Here is a 13,537-nt window from a genome sequence, read left to right as displayed (position 1 = left end):
TTACAGCATGTCGGGGGGGGGGGGTCCACGCGAAGGGATGTGGGAGGCTAGCCGGTCCTCGAGGGCCCGGCCCGCGCGCAGCCCGCGCCGGCGGTGTCCGCGCCCCTCCGCGGCGTCTGTGGGACGCGGCTCCCGAAGACGAGCCGGCCCCGCCACGGCGGCGGTAGGGCTGCTTGGTGGGGAGGGGCCGGTGGGGCAGCGCGGAGGAGAAACCCCCCTAAACAGCAGCCCGGCGCCCCGCTGCCGGGGACGAGGGCCCACAGCCGGCAAGGGGGCGCCTGGCCTCGCGGACCCTTCGGGCGCTTCCGCCGCGCGCTCGGCTCCTTTCGCATCCGGGGCGGGGCGGGCGCCTACCCAGTGCGCGCGCGCGCGGCGCCGAGTCCGGCGGAGGCCCGCCCCTCCCCCCAGGCCCCCGCGCCCGCGCCGCCCCCCTCCCCACACCCTGTGCGAGTGTCGGCGGCGGCGGCGGCTGCCGAGATTGGAATCCGCCTGCTGGCGCTAGAGGAGGGAGGAGGGAGGAGGGAGGAGGGAGGAGGGAGGAGGGCGGGGAGAGCGGGCAGGAAGGCTCGGACTCCGGCGCGTCGGTCCGCGCGAGACGAGGATCGCACGGCCGCGCGAGGGGCGACCGGGCCGGGGCCGCTGCACGCCGAGGGCGGAGGCCAAGCCGGGCCCCCGCCGCGCCCCGGCGGCTCGCCGCGCCCACCCCGCTCCGCGCCGAGGGCTGGAGGATGAGTTCCGCGGGGTCCGGGTGAGTTGGCTCGTCCGAGAGTGCGTGTGTGCGCCGGGAGAGGCCGGCGGCGGCAGGGAGGCCGGCACGGGCGCGGGGCGAAGTTTCGGGGGCAGCCAGGCGCGCGCGGGAGGCCCGAGCGGGGGGGGGGGGGGCGGCCCGGTTCGGCCGCCTCGCGGGGTCCCCGCCGTCCCGACTGTGTCAGGCCGCGCGGCCCGCTGGGCCCCACCGCCCGGCACCCCCACCCCGGGCCCGGCCCCGCCGGAGACCCCGGCCCCTCGGACGCCCGACGTCGGCTCCTTGCAGCCCCCCGCGGCGGCCCCGCTGCCCGGCCCCTCTTTTGTTCCCCACCCCCGGGTTTCAGGCCGAGTTTGGGGAGGCGGTGTGGGCGAAAGCCGCCTCCAACGACGCTTCTTGAATCCTTAAATGGGAAAGGCGCTGATACTCGCGATTTGTCTCTCTCCGCTGCTGCGAAGGAGGAAAAAAAAAAATGTCTGTTTCGTGGGGTGGTAGAGTCCGGGGGAGCTGCGAGCCCTCGCTCAAAACTTGCCCGCGAGAAGGTGCCAGGTTTCTCGGAGGTTCACCTGTTGTCCTGCGCGGCCTCCGCTGCCATGTCTGTTGTGATTCTGCACTTCAGTTTCTGAAAACTTTCTGCCGGATTGAATGTAACCTTTTTTCCCCCTCCTCTTTCCAGACTCCGTAGTGGAAAGATTTGGCAGGAAAAAAAATAGCTTGCGTCAGGAAAGAAAATGTGCTGTGTGTTAAGGGTCTGGCGTTTTGTGACTTGTATACTCGTTCATGCTCTCGGATGTTTTAATTTGGTCAGGGTGCTGTAGTTTTTCTCTTTCAAATGGTTACCAAACTCTTTTGAGTACACAGTGCAAATTTGGCACATTCACCTGTGTGACGTCATTTAATCCTTGTGATAACCCTGGTCATTGTGTTCATTTTTTAGACGAGGAAACCGAGACGCAAAGAGGTTAAGTAGCTTGTACCAGTGAGCTGGGATTTGAACCCAGGGTTTCCTCTGCTATTCAAGAACTGTCAGAGTGAGACTTAGGAAGAGTTTGAAAACAACAACAAAACCTCTTTCTGCAAACAGTTTTACGTGTAGGGGCACTTTGCAGTTTCTCATACTTGAAATGATCACTGTTTTGTTGCTTGAGTTGAAAGCAACTCCTTTATTGTATTTACTTATAAGACGAGTTCAACTCTGAATTGTGGTAGAATGTAACTTAATGCTTGTCACTGTTTCCAACTGTTGAAATAAGAAGTTCGTGAACCAGAATTATTTAAGTACTTCAACTTGAAGCAAAAATAAGGGTAGTTCTGAGCTAGAAAGGGGTTGAGTTTACAAAAGGGTGATTGAAATTTAGAATACTCTTTCATAGAACCAGTATTCCACTCGTGCCCCCCCCCCCCCCCGCACTGTATTCGTGGAACGCATTTCAAACTTTTTCTCACTTCTCCACACCCTTTACCGAAAAGCTTGAGATATTCAGTGGGAAATCCTTCCAGAATGTACTGGGTTACTTCTATCATCTGCTTTCCTTCCATCTCAGTGGAATGGTTTTTGTCCTTCCTCCTAACACCTTGTTTCATTTTTTTGCTCTCTCCTACTTAATGGAGTAGGAGTTACCCTCTTTTAGGGTTTTTGAAAGTATAAATGTGTTTAAGATTTTTTTCAATTTACAAAAACCTTCCGTGGAGCATACTACTCCCTCAAGCTGTTATGTTGCTGCTTTTCCTTTTCAAATCATATTAACATTAAAAAAAAGTTGTCTCCTTGTAAAAGTAATACGTGTTCATTAAAGAAAAATTGTAAAATAGAGCAAAATTGAAGTAAAATTAAAATTCAGTCTGAACTCCATAATCTCATCTCTGCAGATTGCCATGAGTAGTTTACTTTTCCTGCATTTACTTCCTGGCCATCTATTCACTTCTTAACCCCTTGTTCTCTGCAGTTCACCTTTACAAGTGTTACCTATAACCTAAGTAACACATTTAAGCCCCTTTTCTAAGTCACCTCCTTGAGTTTTCTGTGATATTTAACATCGTCTTCTCATTCTTGAAATGCCTTTCCTTGGCTCTTTTTTTTTCATGTATCCATTTTATTCAACGAATACTTAGCCATATTCTAACACACCCTGCAAAGCGGTTGGATGCCACAGCAGACATTGTCTTTGCCCTCATGGAGCTTAAAGTTTGGTGGAGGAGACATAGATTGAAGAAGGAATTCTACAGTTAACTGTAACTGATTATAATTAAAGTGCACAGTATTAGAAGAGCATAAAATGGGGACCTGACCTGGTGCTGGTGGTGCTGGTGCTGGGACGGGAAGGGCTTAAAAACATCACTTTGGAACCATCCTGAAGGAATGAATGGGAGTAGGACAAAGGGCTTCTGTGACATACTGACTTTGTTCCTCTTTGCCCCTCTCCGTTCTTCCCGCTGAATGTGTGTTCTCCAGGTTTCACTTTTCAGATCACTTTTCTATATGGCACTAGTCCCTTGGCATTTTTATTGTTCAGACCCTTCTGTCTCAATAATTCTCAGAGCTTATTCTCTATTTCTCCTCTGCACGTGAATCCTTGTTTTTCCCCAGTTGCTTTATACAAATCTCTGCCTGGTTGTTCTGGTTCAGACCAAACTCCTCTTCCTTACCAAACTTGTTTCCCTGGTGTTCCTTATTTCTGTTGATGTCATACCAAACCCAGACCTTTCTCCATTTCGTCACATCTTATCTGTAGTCAACATCTATTCCTTCTACTGTCATTGTATTGTTCCTCTTTATTCCTGATGATGTGGGTACAAGTCTTGATACATGTTGGTCTGAAGGTTATAGACTCATAAAATGAATTGGGCAGCTTCCTTTTTCTCATTTCAAGAGCATTTTATTTATTTTTAAAAGATCGTTATTTATTTGGGGTGGAAGGGAGGGCACTCAAGTTGGGGGGGGGGTAAGGGAGAGAGAGAATCTCACTCAGACTCCACGCTGAGCTGACGCAAGGCTTGATCCCACGACCGTGAAATCGTGACCTGAGCTGAAACCAAGAGTCAGACGCTTAACTGACAGGTGCCCCTTAGGAGCATTTTAGACTGGAATTACCTTGAGAGTTGGCAGGCCTCACCTATAACACCATTCAGGCTTGCTTTCTTTTCTTTTCTTTTTTCTTTTCTTTTCTTTCTTTCTTTCTTTTCTTCCTTCCTTCCTTCATTCCTTTCTTCCTCCCCTTCCTTCCTTGTTTTTTTTCTTCTCTGTAGAGGACTTTGGATACCATTTCAGTCTATTTAATAACTGTTGGTCTGCGTAGGTTTTCTATTTCATGTGTGTTTTAGTGTTTAATATTTTCTCCAGAGATTTATTTGAGTTTTCAAATCTACTGATACTTTGTTTTCACACAATTCTTTTTCTTTAAATTTCTTTGATTCCATATATATTTGTATGCAACAGTATATATTGTGTATATATTTGTATATTTGATGATTTCTTTTTTTCTAACTAAATCAGGTTTTGGTTGCACCTGGGCTAATGTTGCAATCTTCATGCCTTCCCTTTCACCTTTATCTGGGTTATCTTATGTGGTTCTGGTTAAGTTGATCTTGAAGACCAGTTTGTCACTTCTCTGCTTAGAAGTTTCCAGTGTCTTCTATTAAGTGAAGGCCTTTCCATGGGATTTACCTCAGATTTCCTTTATTCATATCTCCCACTATTTTTGCCTTCTACACATGTGCTTTTCCCCCTTTTTGAAGTCTTTTCCATTTTCTTCTGGATGAAATCCCTTCTGAAGGAATTCCTTCCGAAGGAAGGGTTTTTTCCTAAGGCCAGTTTTTTATCTAATATTTTCTTACTGCACCTACTAATTTGTCTTTTGAAAAAATCAACTTTATCGGAGTGTCTGGCTGGGTCAGTCGGTGGAGTGTGTGTAACTCTTGATCTTTCGGTGGTGAGTTCGAGCCCCACGTTGGTTGCAGCAATTACTTAAAAATAAAATCTTAAAAAATATCAACTTTATAGAAGTATCATTTATATAAAGTGATATGCACATATTATGAAGTTCCCTGAGTTATTTGGTCTTTTATAGCGATTTGTATGTAAATATTATTTCTACTAGCCTGCCGACTGGGTCTGTAACTGACTTTGTTGCATTTTAAAATGAATAAATGGAGACAGGAGCCTTTCTCCTTTCTCCAGCAGTGGCTGGACGTCAGTTATAGTAGTACCGATCTGATTTTCAGATTTGGGGAGCAGAGAGCCACATAGAGAAAGGAAAATGGGTTTCCCTTCAGGCTACATTTTGAACTAGAAGGTCCTTCCCTCTTCCACCTTTTATTAGGTGTTTTTAGAATGCCTTTTTAATATCTCAAGGCCATACTGACCAGGTCAGTCTAACTTTTTAATACTTATAAGATTAAATGCTGAGTTGTATTGAATTATATCAGTTATAAGATGCACCATACTTTTATGGGCCACTCATAAAGAAAATCTGCTTATAGTTAATTTCAAGAAGCCATCGATTGTAAGATGCACCCTAATTTCAGAGGTGCTAAAATATGAAAAATATATGTGCCTTACAATTGACGAATAGGATTTTTCTCAATCAAAGCTCCCATTCCTTTAGTATAGACGTTGGGAAGAATTTAAACCACATTTATGTGGGAGTGACTTGTAAATCTGTTGTTACTATGAAAAGGTGTTTTTTTGTTTGTTTTTTGTTTTAAAGAGAATGCCTTTTAAACCTTTTAAACAAGTAAAGCATTTTAGGTGGTATAGAGAAATATTTTTAGATGGGGTCTCCTACAACTAGTTATGCCAGTCTGATTGTAAGGCACTTTGACCCCCAGCTTTCAGTTTTTCCCCCTTAATTTCTTCTGCTCATTTTCCTAACATACAGGTTCTCTAAGAGCTGAATTTTCACAAAATAGCACAGATAATGTAAAGGGGGAATTGTAGGAGAGTTGTGATAGCCAATTTTATAGACTATTTTAAAGAGAATACCCAATAATTATATATCATTATTAACAATCACATATACTTATTTTTTTAAAAAGTAAATACAAAAATAACTGTAAATGTTTGGATATTTTACTAAATCATAGTTGTAATATATATCAGTTTTTATAGCTACTATTTTAAAGGCTATCAGTTCTTTAAAAATAAAAACAAAATGATGTGCCTAGAGATCCCCAGTAGTGTTTTTTGAAGACAGCACTAGGTTAGAGTAGGGCTTTAGGAGATCAGATCACGGTGGGCCCAGTGGGTCTCCAAACCAAGTTCACATAGACATTGACTAGTAAGGAAATTATTTTTTAGTATCTTTTGTTAAAAACAAGTGGATTTCAGCTACTCTGATATTGTGGATGTTGTTCCATTTTTATACTTTTATGTTTCTGATGAACTTTTAAAAAAAAGATTTCTGTATTAGAGAGTGAAGGAACGTGTGTGGGGGCGGGGTTTGGGGAGGGGCAGAGGGAGAGGGAGAAAGAAACTCAAGCAGACTCCCTGCTGAGCACAGAGCCTGATAAGGGGCTCAATCTCACATCCCTGAGACCACGACCTGAGCCCAAATCCAGACTGTACCACCCAGGCGTCCGGATAAACTTTGTTTTCTTTAGGGTGTACATTTGTTCATGCTGCTAATAAGATGTGAAACAGTGGAGCTTGGCTATTGCTCTAGTTGTATACAATTGGCCACTGATTTAAGGAGGATGGGGTATATCAAGTGTAGGGATAAAATAATCAGATATGCAGTTTAGGGAGATTAGTTATATAGTGGAGAATCATTTTGAAGAAAGGAAGACTGAAGACACAGAAACTTGTAGGGACACTGAAACCTGTTGCATCTTGGCCCAGACTAGGATGGTGGCAGATAATTAGGGTCCAGAAGGGACAAGACTTGGTAATTAGCTTTGGGTGAGAGAAGGAATGGGATTGGCAAGAATGACTCGCAGATTTCTAGTTTGGAAGCCTGATAGGGTAGAGATGAAAAATGAGAGCTGGTTTATGAAGGAAAATAGTTTAGTTTTGATAATATGGAGTTTAACAACCAAGTAGAGATTTCCACTTGGCAGTTGTGTGTATGGGGCTGGAGTTTGAGAGAGGTTTGGACTGCAGGTAGATACTGGGGAGCAGTTGCCATGTAGGTTGTATATTCTATCAGAATTTCGTGGCTCTCTCAAGTGATTTTTGCTTGCAAATGACACACTCAACTCAAATTAGCTTAAAGGGGAAAAAGCCTTGTCACCCCCCCTTCAAGTTTTTAAAAAGACTAGAAATTTGTATCTCAGTGTTCAAGTGAAGTAATTGGGTGGGGAGGGGGGGAGGGCGGAGTCTGTCTTATCTACTGTCCACTCTTTGGTTTTGATTTTCATGCAGAGACTTTCATCTGGCAGAGGATAGCCACTGGCAACTCCAGGCTTGTGTGGCTCTAACTGCTATGGATTCCAGAGGTAAAAAGGGTATCTCTTTCCCAGGTGCATATATTCTGTCTCATGGAGAGATTCTTATTGGGACTACGTGGAGTCTGGGGTACCATCCTTGTCCAGCCCTAGCTTATTGCCCTGGGGCAGTTAGAGAGCCAGTTAAACACCAGCACTGAATGCCTTCCTAGAACCATGAGAGATGGGAAAAGTGGTTGTTTCCCCAGAGAAAGGATGGCTCTAAACAGGTGAACAGCATAAATCCACCATCTTTTGGTTCTTCACCCTTTTTAAGGTCATTTTTTGAGTATCAGAAGAAAAATACACACATGATATCAAATTTGTGGATAATTACATGGTTATATTATCCTGCTGTATACAGCAAAGAGCCTAGAACAGCCCTAAGAAACACCAGTTTAAGACCTTGGTAGAGAAGATAGACATTAAATAGTTTCACAAATAATTGTCTAATTGTAGTTATATTAAGATCTATACAAGGGAAGTACAGGGAGCTTATAAGCATGTGTAATAAAGAAACATGTCCGTTTAGGGTGCAGGTGCTTTGGAAGGCTTTTCTGAGAAAGTGACCTATAGAGTAAGACTGTAGACGAGAAAGCAGAGGGAGAATGTTTCTGGAAGTATTCAGTAGTTTTTTAAAGCAAACATATTTTGACTTTTAAAAATTATGAAAGATGCATTGGAGTGTCTGGGGTGGCTCAGTTGGTTAAGTGGCTGCCTTCACTTCAGCTCATGTCATGATCTCAGGGTCCTGGGATCAAGCCCTGCATGGGGATCCCTGCTCAGCAGGGAGTCTGCTTCTCCCTCTCCCTCTGCTCCTCCCCCCTGCTCAGGCTCTCTTGCTCTCTCTCTCAAATAATAAAATAAAATAAAGTCTTAAAAAAAAATGCAGCTAATGTGGATAACCTGGGAAATATGAAAAATTATAAAGAAGCAGTAGAACACTTAAGTTTCGGCTTCTGAGTTTTGTAAGTTAATATCTAGTACTGGTTCTACCACTAAGTTAGCAGTACGGTCTTGGATACTATGCTAAACTTATCTGGATCTCCCTTTCCTTATCTTAAAAAGTGAAGGGTACTTGGTGAACTTTAAGATCATTTTCTACTTAAAAAAAAAAAAAAAGGAAAGAAAATTCCATGGCTTTAATGCAGAACAATTTCTTGCTGAAATTGCAGGTCATGTAATGCTTTTGGTTGTGATGACATCACTGGGTTTCTGACTCTTGGCTGTAGAGTCCCTCTTTCCTGCCTTGGCAGTCATTGTAAGTAACGAACGGAATGGCTTGTGGCCAGTGGTGTTCTTTCATGCCCTGCTTTCTTATCTCATTTCTTGAGCATTAATTTTTTTTCTCTCTAGCCTTTGGATAAATTATCTGAAATGTTAGAAGCTCTCAGTTTTGAAGTTAAGAAATCTGGAGGAGACTTGCATGGTTGTGATACCATTTTATGTAAAAATTTGTTGGTAGTTTTCCTATTAGCAATTAATGTTTTTTGTATTGTATTCCAGTAGTTTAAGGTCTGAAGTGTCTTAAATTTGCATTTAATTAAGAATATTTCAGATTTCTGTCTTAAAGAATCTCTTGATAGGAAATGTTAAAGGCTGCTAAACTTTGGTAAAGTTCTTAAAACTTACATATTTTTCAAAAAATTGTTTAAAAGTGTCATGAAATGAAAATATTTCAACAGTTAATATTCAGAAGTATCTTAAATCAACAAAATATAGTTGCTTGATGACAGATAATTCCTTATAGTTTTATTTCAGTAATCTTTCATGTAATAAAAATGTTGGGAAAAAACTTGCATGTTGAATTTATGTATGTATCTGAGTAGAGAAAAAGAAGTTAATCTTCCTGAAATAGTGCTTTAGTCATCATTCGTACTTGTTAATATTTTCCTCTGGTTTCTTATTTGCTTACAATATGAAATTCAGATTATCTCAGACTGGCCTTTTGCTCCGGCCCAGTCTGCCTTTTTGCCTTATTCGCTTCAAACTACTATTTTATTAGCCTACATCACCTAAATATCCAATTCTGGATTTCTGTTCAGAATCGTTAGACCCCTGCTGTCCCTTGCAGTAGCCAGTACCACATGTGGCTGTTGAACATTTGAAATGTGGCTGGTCTGAATTATGAACCACATTTTGAAGACAGTACAAAAAAGGAATGTAAAATATCTCATTACGCTTTTAAAATACTGATTACTTATTGAAATGCTGCTGTTTTGAATATGTTGGAGTAAGTAGGAGTAAACTTAATTTCACCTGATTCTTTTTGCTTTTTTAATATGGCTAGTAAAAAACTTAAAATTATGCATTATGGTGGACAATGCTACGTTGACTCTCCTTCCCCCTCTTCTTTGCTTATCAAAATGCTTCAAAATCTTATCTGCTCTGTGAAGCCTTCCTCAGTGGTTCACACCTAAAAGTTAGCTCTTTTGATCATTATTCAAAGGCAGTATTTTGGTGTTTCTTGTACCATTTATTAATGTATCAGATTTCTTTATTACAAGCCTTCTCAGCTTTTAGTCTAGCAACACCCCAATATAGTTTCCCTAACTGTATTACCATAGAGCCTTCCTTAGTTTCTTCTCTCTCTCTCTCTTTTAAAAAAGATTTTATGTATTTATTTGACAGAGCACAAGCAGGGGGAGGGGCAGAGGGAGAGGGAGAAGCAGGTTTCCCGCCCAGCGGGGAGCCTGATGCGATGCAGGGCTTGATCCCAGGACCCTGAGATCTTGACCTGAGTGGAAGGCAGCCGCTTAACCGACTGAGCTACCCAGGTGCCCCCCTTAGTTTCTTCTCTTTACAGAAGTTACACATATTTGGTTGAAACTTCAGACCTAAAGTAGACAGTGAAAAGTCTTTTGTAATCCTGCCTCCGCTGTCCCCCCAGATTACCAGTGTTAAAAGTATAGAGCTAAATTTAATCTTTCTTTTTTTTTCTTAGATTTATTTATTTATTTTAGAGAGAGCACGCGCACCCTTGCTGGGGGGTGGGGGCAGAGGGAGAGCAAATCCCCAGCAGACTTCCTGCTGAGCGTGGAGCCCTATGTGGGGCTGAATCTCACAACCCAGAGATCACAACCTGCGCTGAAATCAAGAGTCAGACACTCAACTGACTAAGCCACCCAGGCACCCCCCCCTTTTTTTTTTTAAAGTATTATTTATTTAAATAATTTCTACACCGTGGGGCTCGATTCCTGACCCCGAAGTCAGGAGTCTAATGCTCTTTGGATTGAGTCAGCCAGGTACTCAGATAAATGTAATCTTTCTTTTCCACTGTCTTCATCTCTTTTTCTTTTCCTCTCCCCATTTCCAAAAAATGAGGTGATACTATGTATCCTTTTCTTTATCTTTGTTTTCACTGAATAAATCGGAAGACTCTTTTTATGTCATTAAATGTCGATTTACTCATTCTTTTTAGTAGCCAAGTAATATTCCCTTTTATGAATATACCTTCATTTTATTTACCAGTCCCCTATTGATGACTATTTAGATTGTTTCCAGTTTGGGGTGTGTGTGTGTGTGTGTGTGTGTGTGTGTGTTTTGCATTGTGAAGAGTACTGTGGTGCTTGTACATATCCTGTGAGACTATTTTTATTTTATACGATGAATTCTTAGATATGTGTTTACTGTTGTTTACTGGAAGAGAAGCCATGCATATCTGCTGTAGTGCCAAACTGTTCTGCAAAATCTTTGTGACGATATACATTCCAGCCAACAGTGTTTGAGTGTATTTCCCCCATCCCCTCACCAGCACATCATAACATCAGTCTGTTTTAATCTTTGCCAGTTTGCCAGCTGAAAAAACAGTATTATAGTTTTAATTTGTGTTTCTTTGATTGAGTAAGGTTGAGCAGAGTTTTATATGTTTGTTGGTTCTTTGCATTTCTCTCTCCTTTGTTTATTTTTCTAAACTTTTTTCTTACTCATTTTGCAGAAATTCTCTTTTGGGGGTATGGATATTAACTCTTCCCTTGGCCTGTTGCATTTTTTTTTTTGTCATTTGTTTTTTATTTTTGTTCAGGATATATAAAAATTCCTTTGCCGTTGTAAGAGTGGTTTAGAAACAAAAAATAAAAAGTTTCAGTTGACTAATACTCTCCATTTATTTTATAAGCTCCTTGGTGACTGAATTTTGTCTTAAAATATTTTGTTTTGCTCTTTGTACTAATTCAGTGCTCTGTACACAGTAAGTGTTCAGATACTTGTATGTGTTGATGGTGAATGGGGTCCAGAATACATCACTGTGGCATAAAAATTATTTTGAGCTGAAGGTATTTGAGAATAGGCTTTTTTCCTGAACTTCCTTATCTGCCTGAAAGTATAGCCTCGCAGAAAAACTTGTCACAAAGCTGCTCCCGAGTTTTGAAACCAAGGAAGATTGACTCTTATCACTAGAGAGGAGAAGAAAGAAAAAGTGGCTCCACGCCTAAACTGACATTGTCACATATATCATATCCATTCTCCTAAGGGCCCATTTATCTTTCCTAAAAGTCATTTGTTTTCCCATAAGTGCCTTCCTCCCCTCTCCTTCCCCTATTAACACATGAGCCTCAAATTATAACTGCCTCTTTTAGTCACATTTTTCTGTAAAGTGAATAAAAATCTGTCTTTTCTCTTACTAATCTATCTTTTGTCAGTTTAATTTGCAGTCCCCCAAATACAGAACTTAAGAGGGTAGAAGAAAAGTTTTTCCTCCTTGGCAGTGGCCAGGTTGATTGTTTCTGTCTGCTAGTGCAAGGGGTAATAAGCAAATGAAGTTTCTCTATCTAAAAACAAAGTTAAGTATTTTAAATATAAAGAGTCAAATTTCTTTGAACTACATTTTTCAAAATGTATTCCTCAAAACTAAAAATTTATGAAATGAAGTGGAATATACTATTAAAGAGACATCCCCCTCTTCCTGAGTATATTCTTACAATTATATTGCTGTCTCTTAATCAAGTGGCATCATTACTCTAATTGTGTTGACTAAGCCTTTGTTCTTTCTAAAGTTATTCAGTGTTTCCTATTCTTTCTTAGCATCTTATCAGTTTGTGTAGAAGGTGGTTTGTGACAGGTTCCACTGGTCACATCATTCAGAAGAAACAAAAAAAAAGTCATACAGTTAAGGTTAAATAGTGAAATTTTTATACAAAGAAGCTGTTAATTACTTAAGAAGATAAAGGGATCTCGATATGATTACAGTGACTTCTGGATTCCAAATAAAACGTTCATTAAACCTTGAATTATTTATATGTTTAGTTACCTATCTCTATATTTAGTGTTCCATTCCTTACTACTGTTTACTGGGTTTGTGACTGTGCACCAAAGTAGTTAATCTCTCTAAGGTTCATTTCCTTATATGTAAAATGAGGATAATAACAGATCTTTCGCCGTTACTGTGAAGACTAACTGAATGAGTACAATTAAGCACTGAACACTATTTTTGCCACATAGTAATGCTTAATAAATGTTGGTGGGGATGAATATTTGTGTGAGAGAGTATTTGTGTGGGAGAAGATGAGGTCAGGTTTATCTTCAAAAGCAGTTTGAATGGCTGCATTTATAGGGTCCTTGAAGATCAAATCTAATCCTGATACCTTCTGGAAGCACATGTTACGTTTATTCATATTTTTAACATTTGAATTTGTGAAGTATTTTTGTATGCCAGCAGTACTGGCAAATTGATAATGGGAGGTTTTGTTACTTTTTTTTACTTTTTTTATGTGTTAAGAATTGGAGGCTAATGAAGGTTAATTGTCCCACCAAGGTCAAACAAGTAAGAGTAAGAAGTAAGCAGGGGTGCCTGGGTGGCTCAGTTGGTTGAGCGACCAACTCTTGATTTTGGCTTAGGTCCTGAACTCAGGGTGGTGAGATCTAGCCTCGCATTCACTGTAGGGCTCCATGCTCAGTGGGGAGTCTGCTGGAGATTCTCTCCCTCTGCCCCTCAGCCCTGTGCTCTGTCTCTCTCTCTCTCAAAATAAATAAATCTTAAAAAAAAATAAAAGAAGTAAGTAGCATCGGACTCTCCTAGTTAGCTCAGAATGGGGACTAGGACCTCAGAGTTAAGTGTTAAGTCAAGGATTCTACATTCTAAAGAAAGCCCAAGCACTTAGTGGCCTGAATCCTTTCCAGGGCTTATCAGGGTGTGATAGAAACCTTCCAGAGGATGGAGGGGAGAATTGTCCACAGTAGTTACCTCAGTGGCTGGTTTGCCTAGGTGAGGATCACTGTACTTTTTGCTCCCTTCTTGCTCCCATGAAGTGGCCTTTCCTTAAAAGCTTAGTGTGGGGAGGTCTAAGAGAACCAGTCCTGAGGTTAGGAATACTAGGGAAAAGTGGAGCAGAACCGGAACTGTCATTACCTAGACAGTGGTTGTTACACAGCTGA

General features: G+C 41.7%; 1 protein-coding gene across 4 annotated transcripts in view; it reads left to right on the top strand.

The window, feature by feature from the left end:
• Positions 1-531: 531 nt before the first annotated feature.
• The window catches only part of BMPR1A (bone morphogenetic protein receptor type 1A), a 130,563-nt gene continuing 117,557 nt past the window's right edge, over positions 532-13,537 (top strand). For 3 of the 4 annotated variants that reach the window (XM_045783545.2, XM_087862966.1, XM_045783548.2), the window contains exon 1: positions 532-748. The gene's annotated coding sequence lies outside the window, so the exon portion shown is untranslated. Of the gene's footprint in view, positions 749-8,340; positions 8,427-13,537 lie in introns of all 4 variants that reach the window. The other variant, XM_087862965.1, reaches the window with a different exon arrangement.

This window comes from Ursus americanus, chromosome 6 (genome assembly GCF_024610735.1).
Source record: "Ursus americanus isolate L20-20 chromosome 6, mUrsAme1.1.p, whole genome shotgun sequence".
NCBI classification, from domain to species: Eukaryota; Metazoa; Chordata; class Mammalia; order Carnivora; family Ursidae; genus Ursus; species Ursus americanus.
This window is presented reverse-complemented; position numbering and strand designations above follow the sequence as displayed.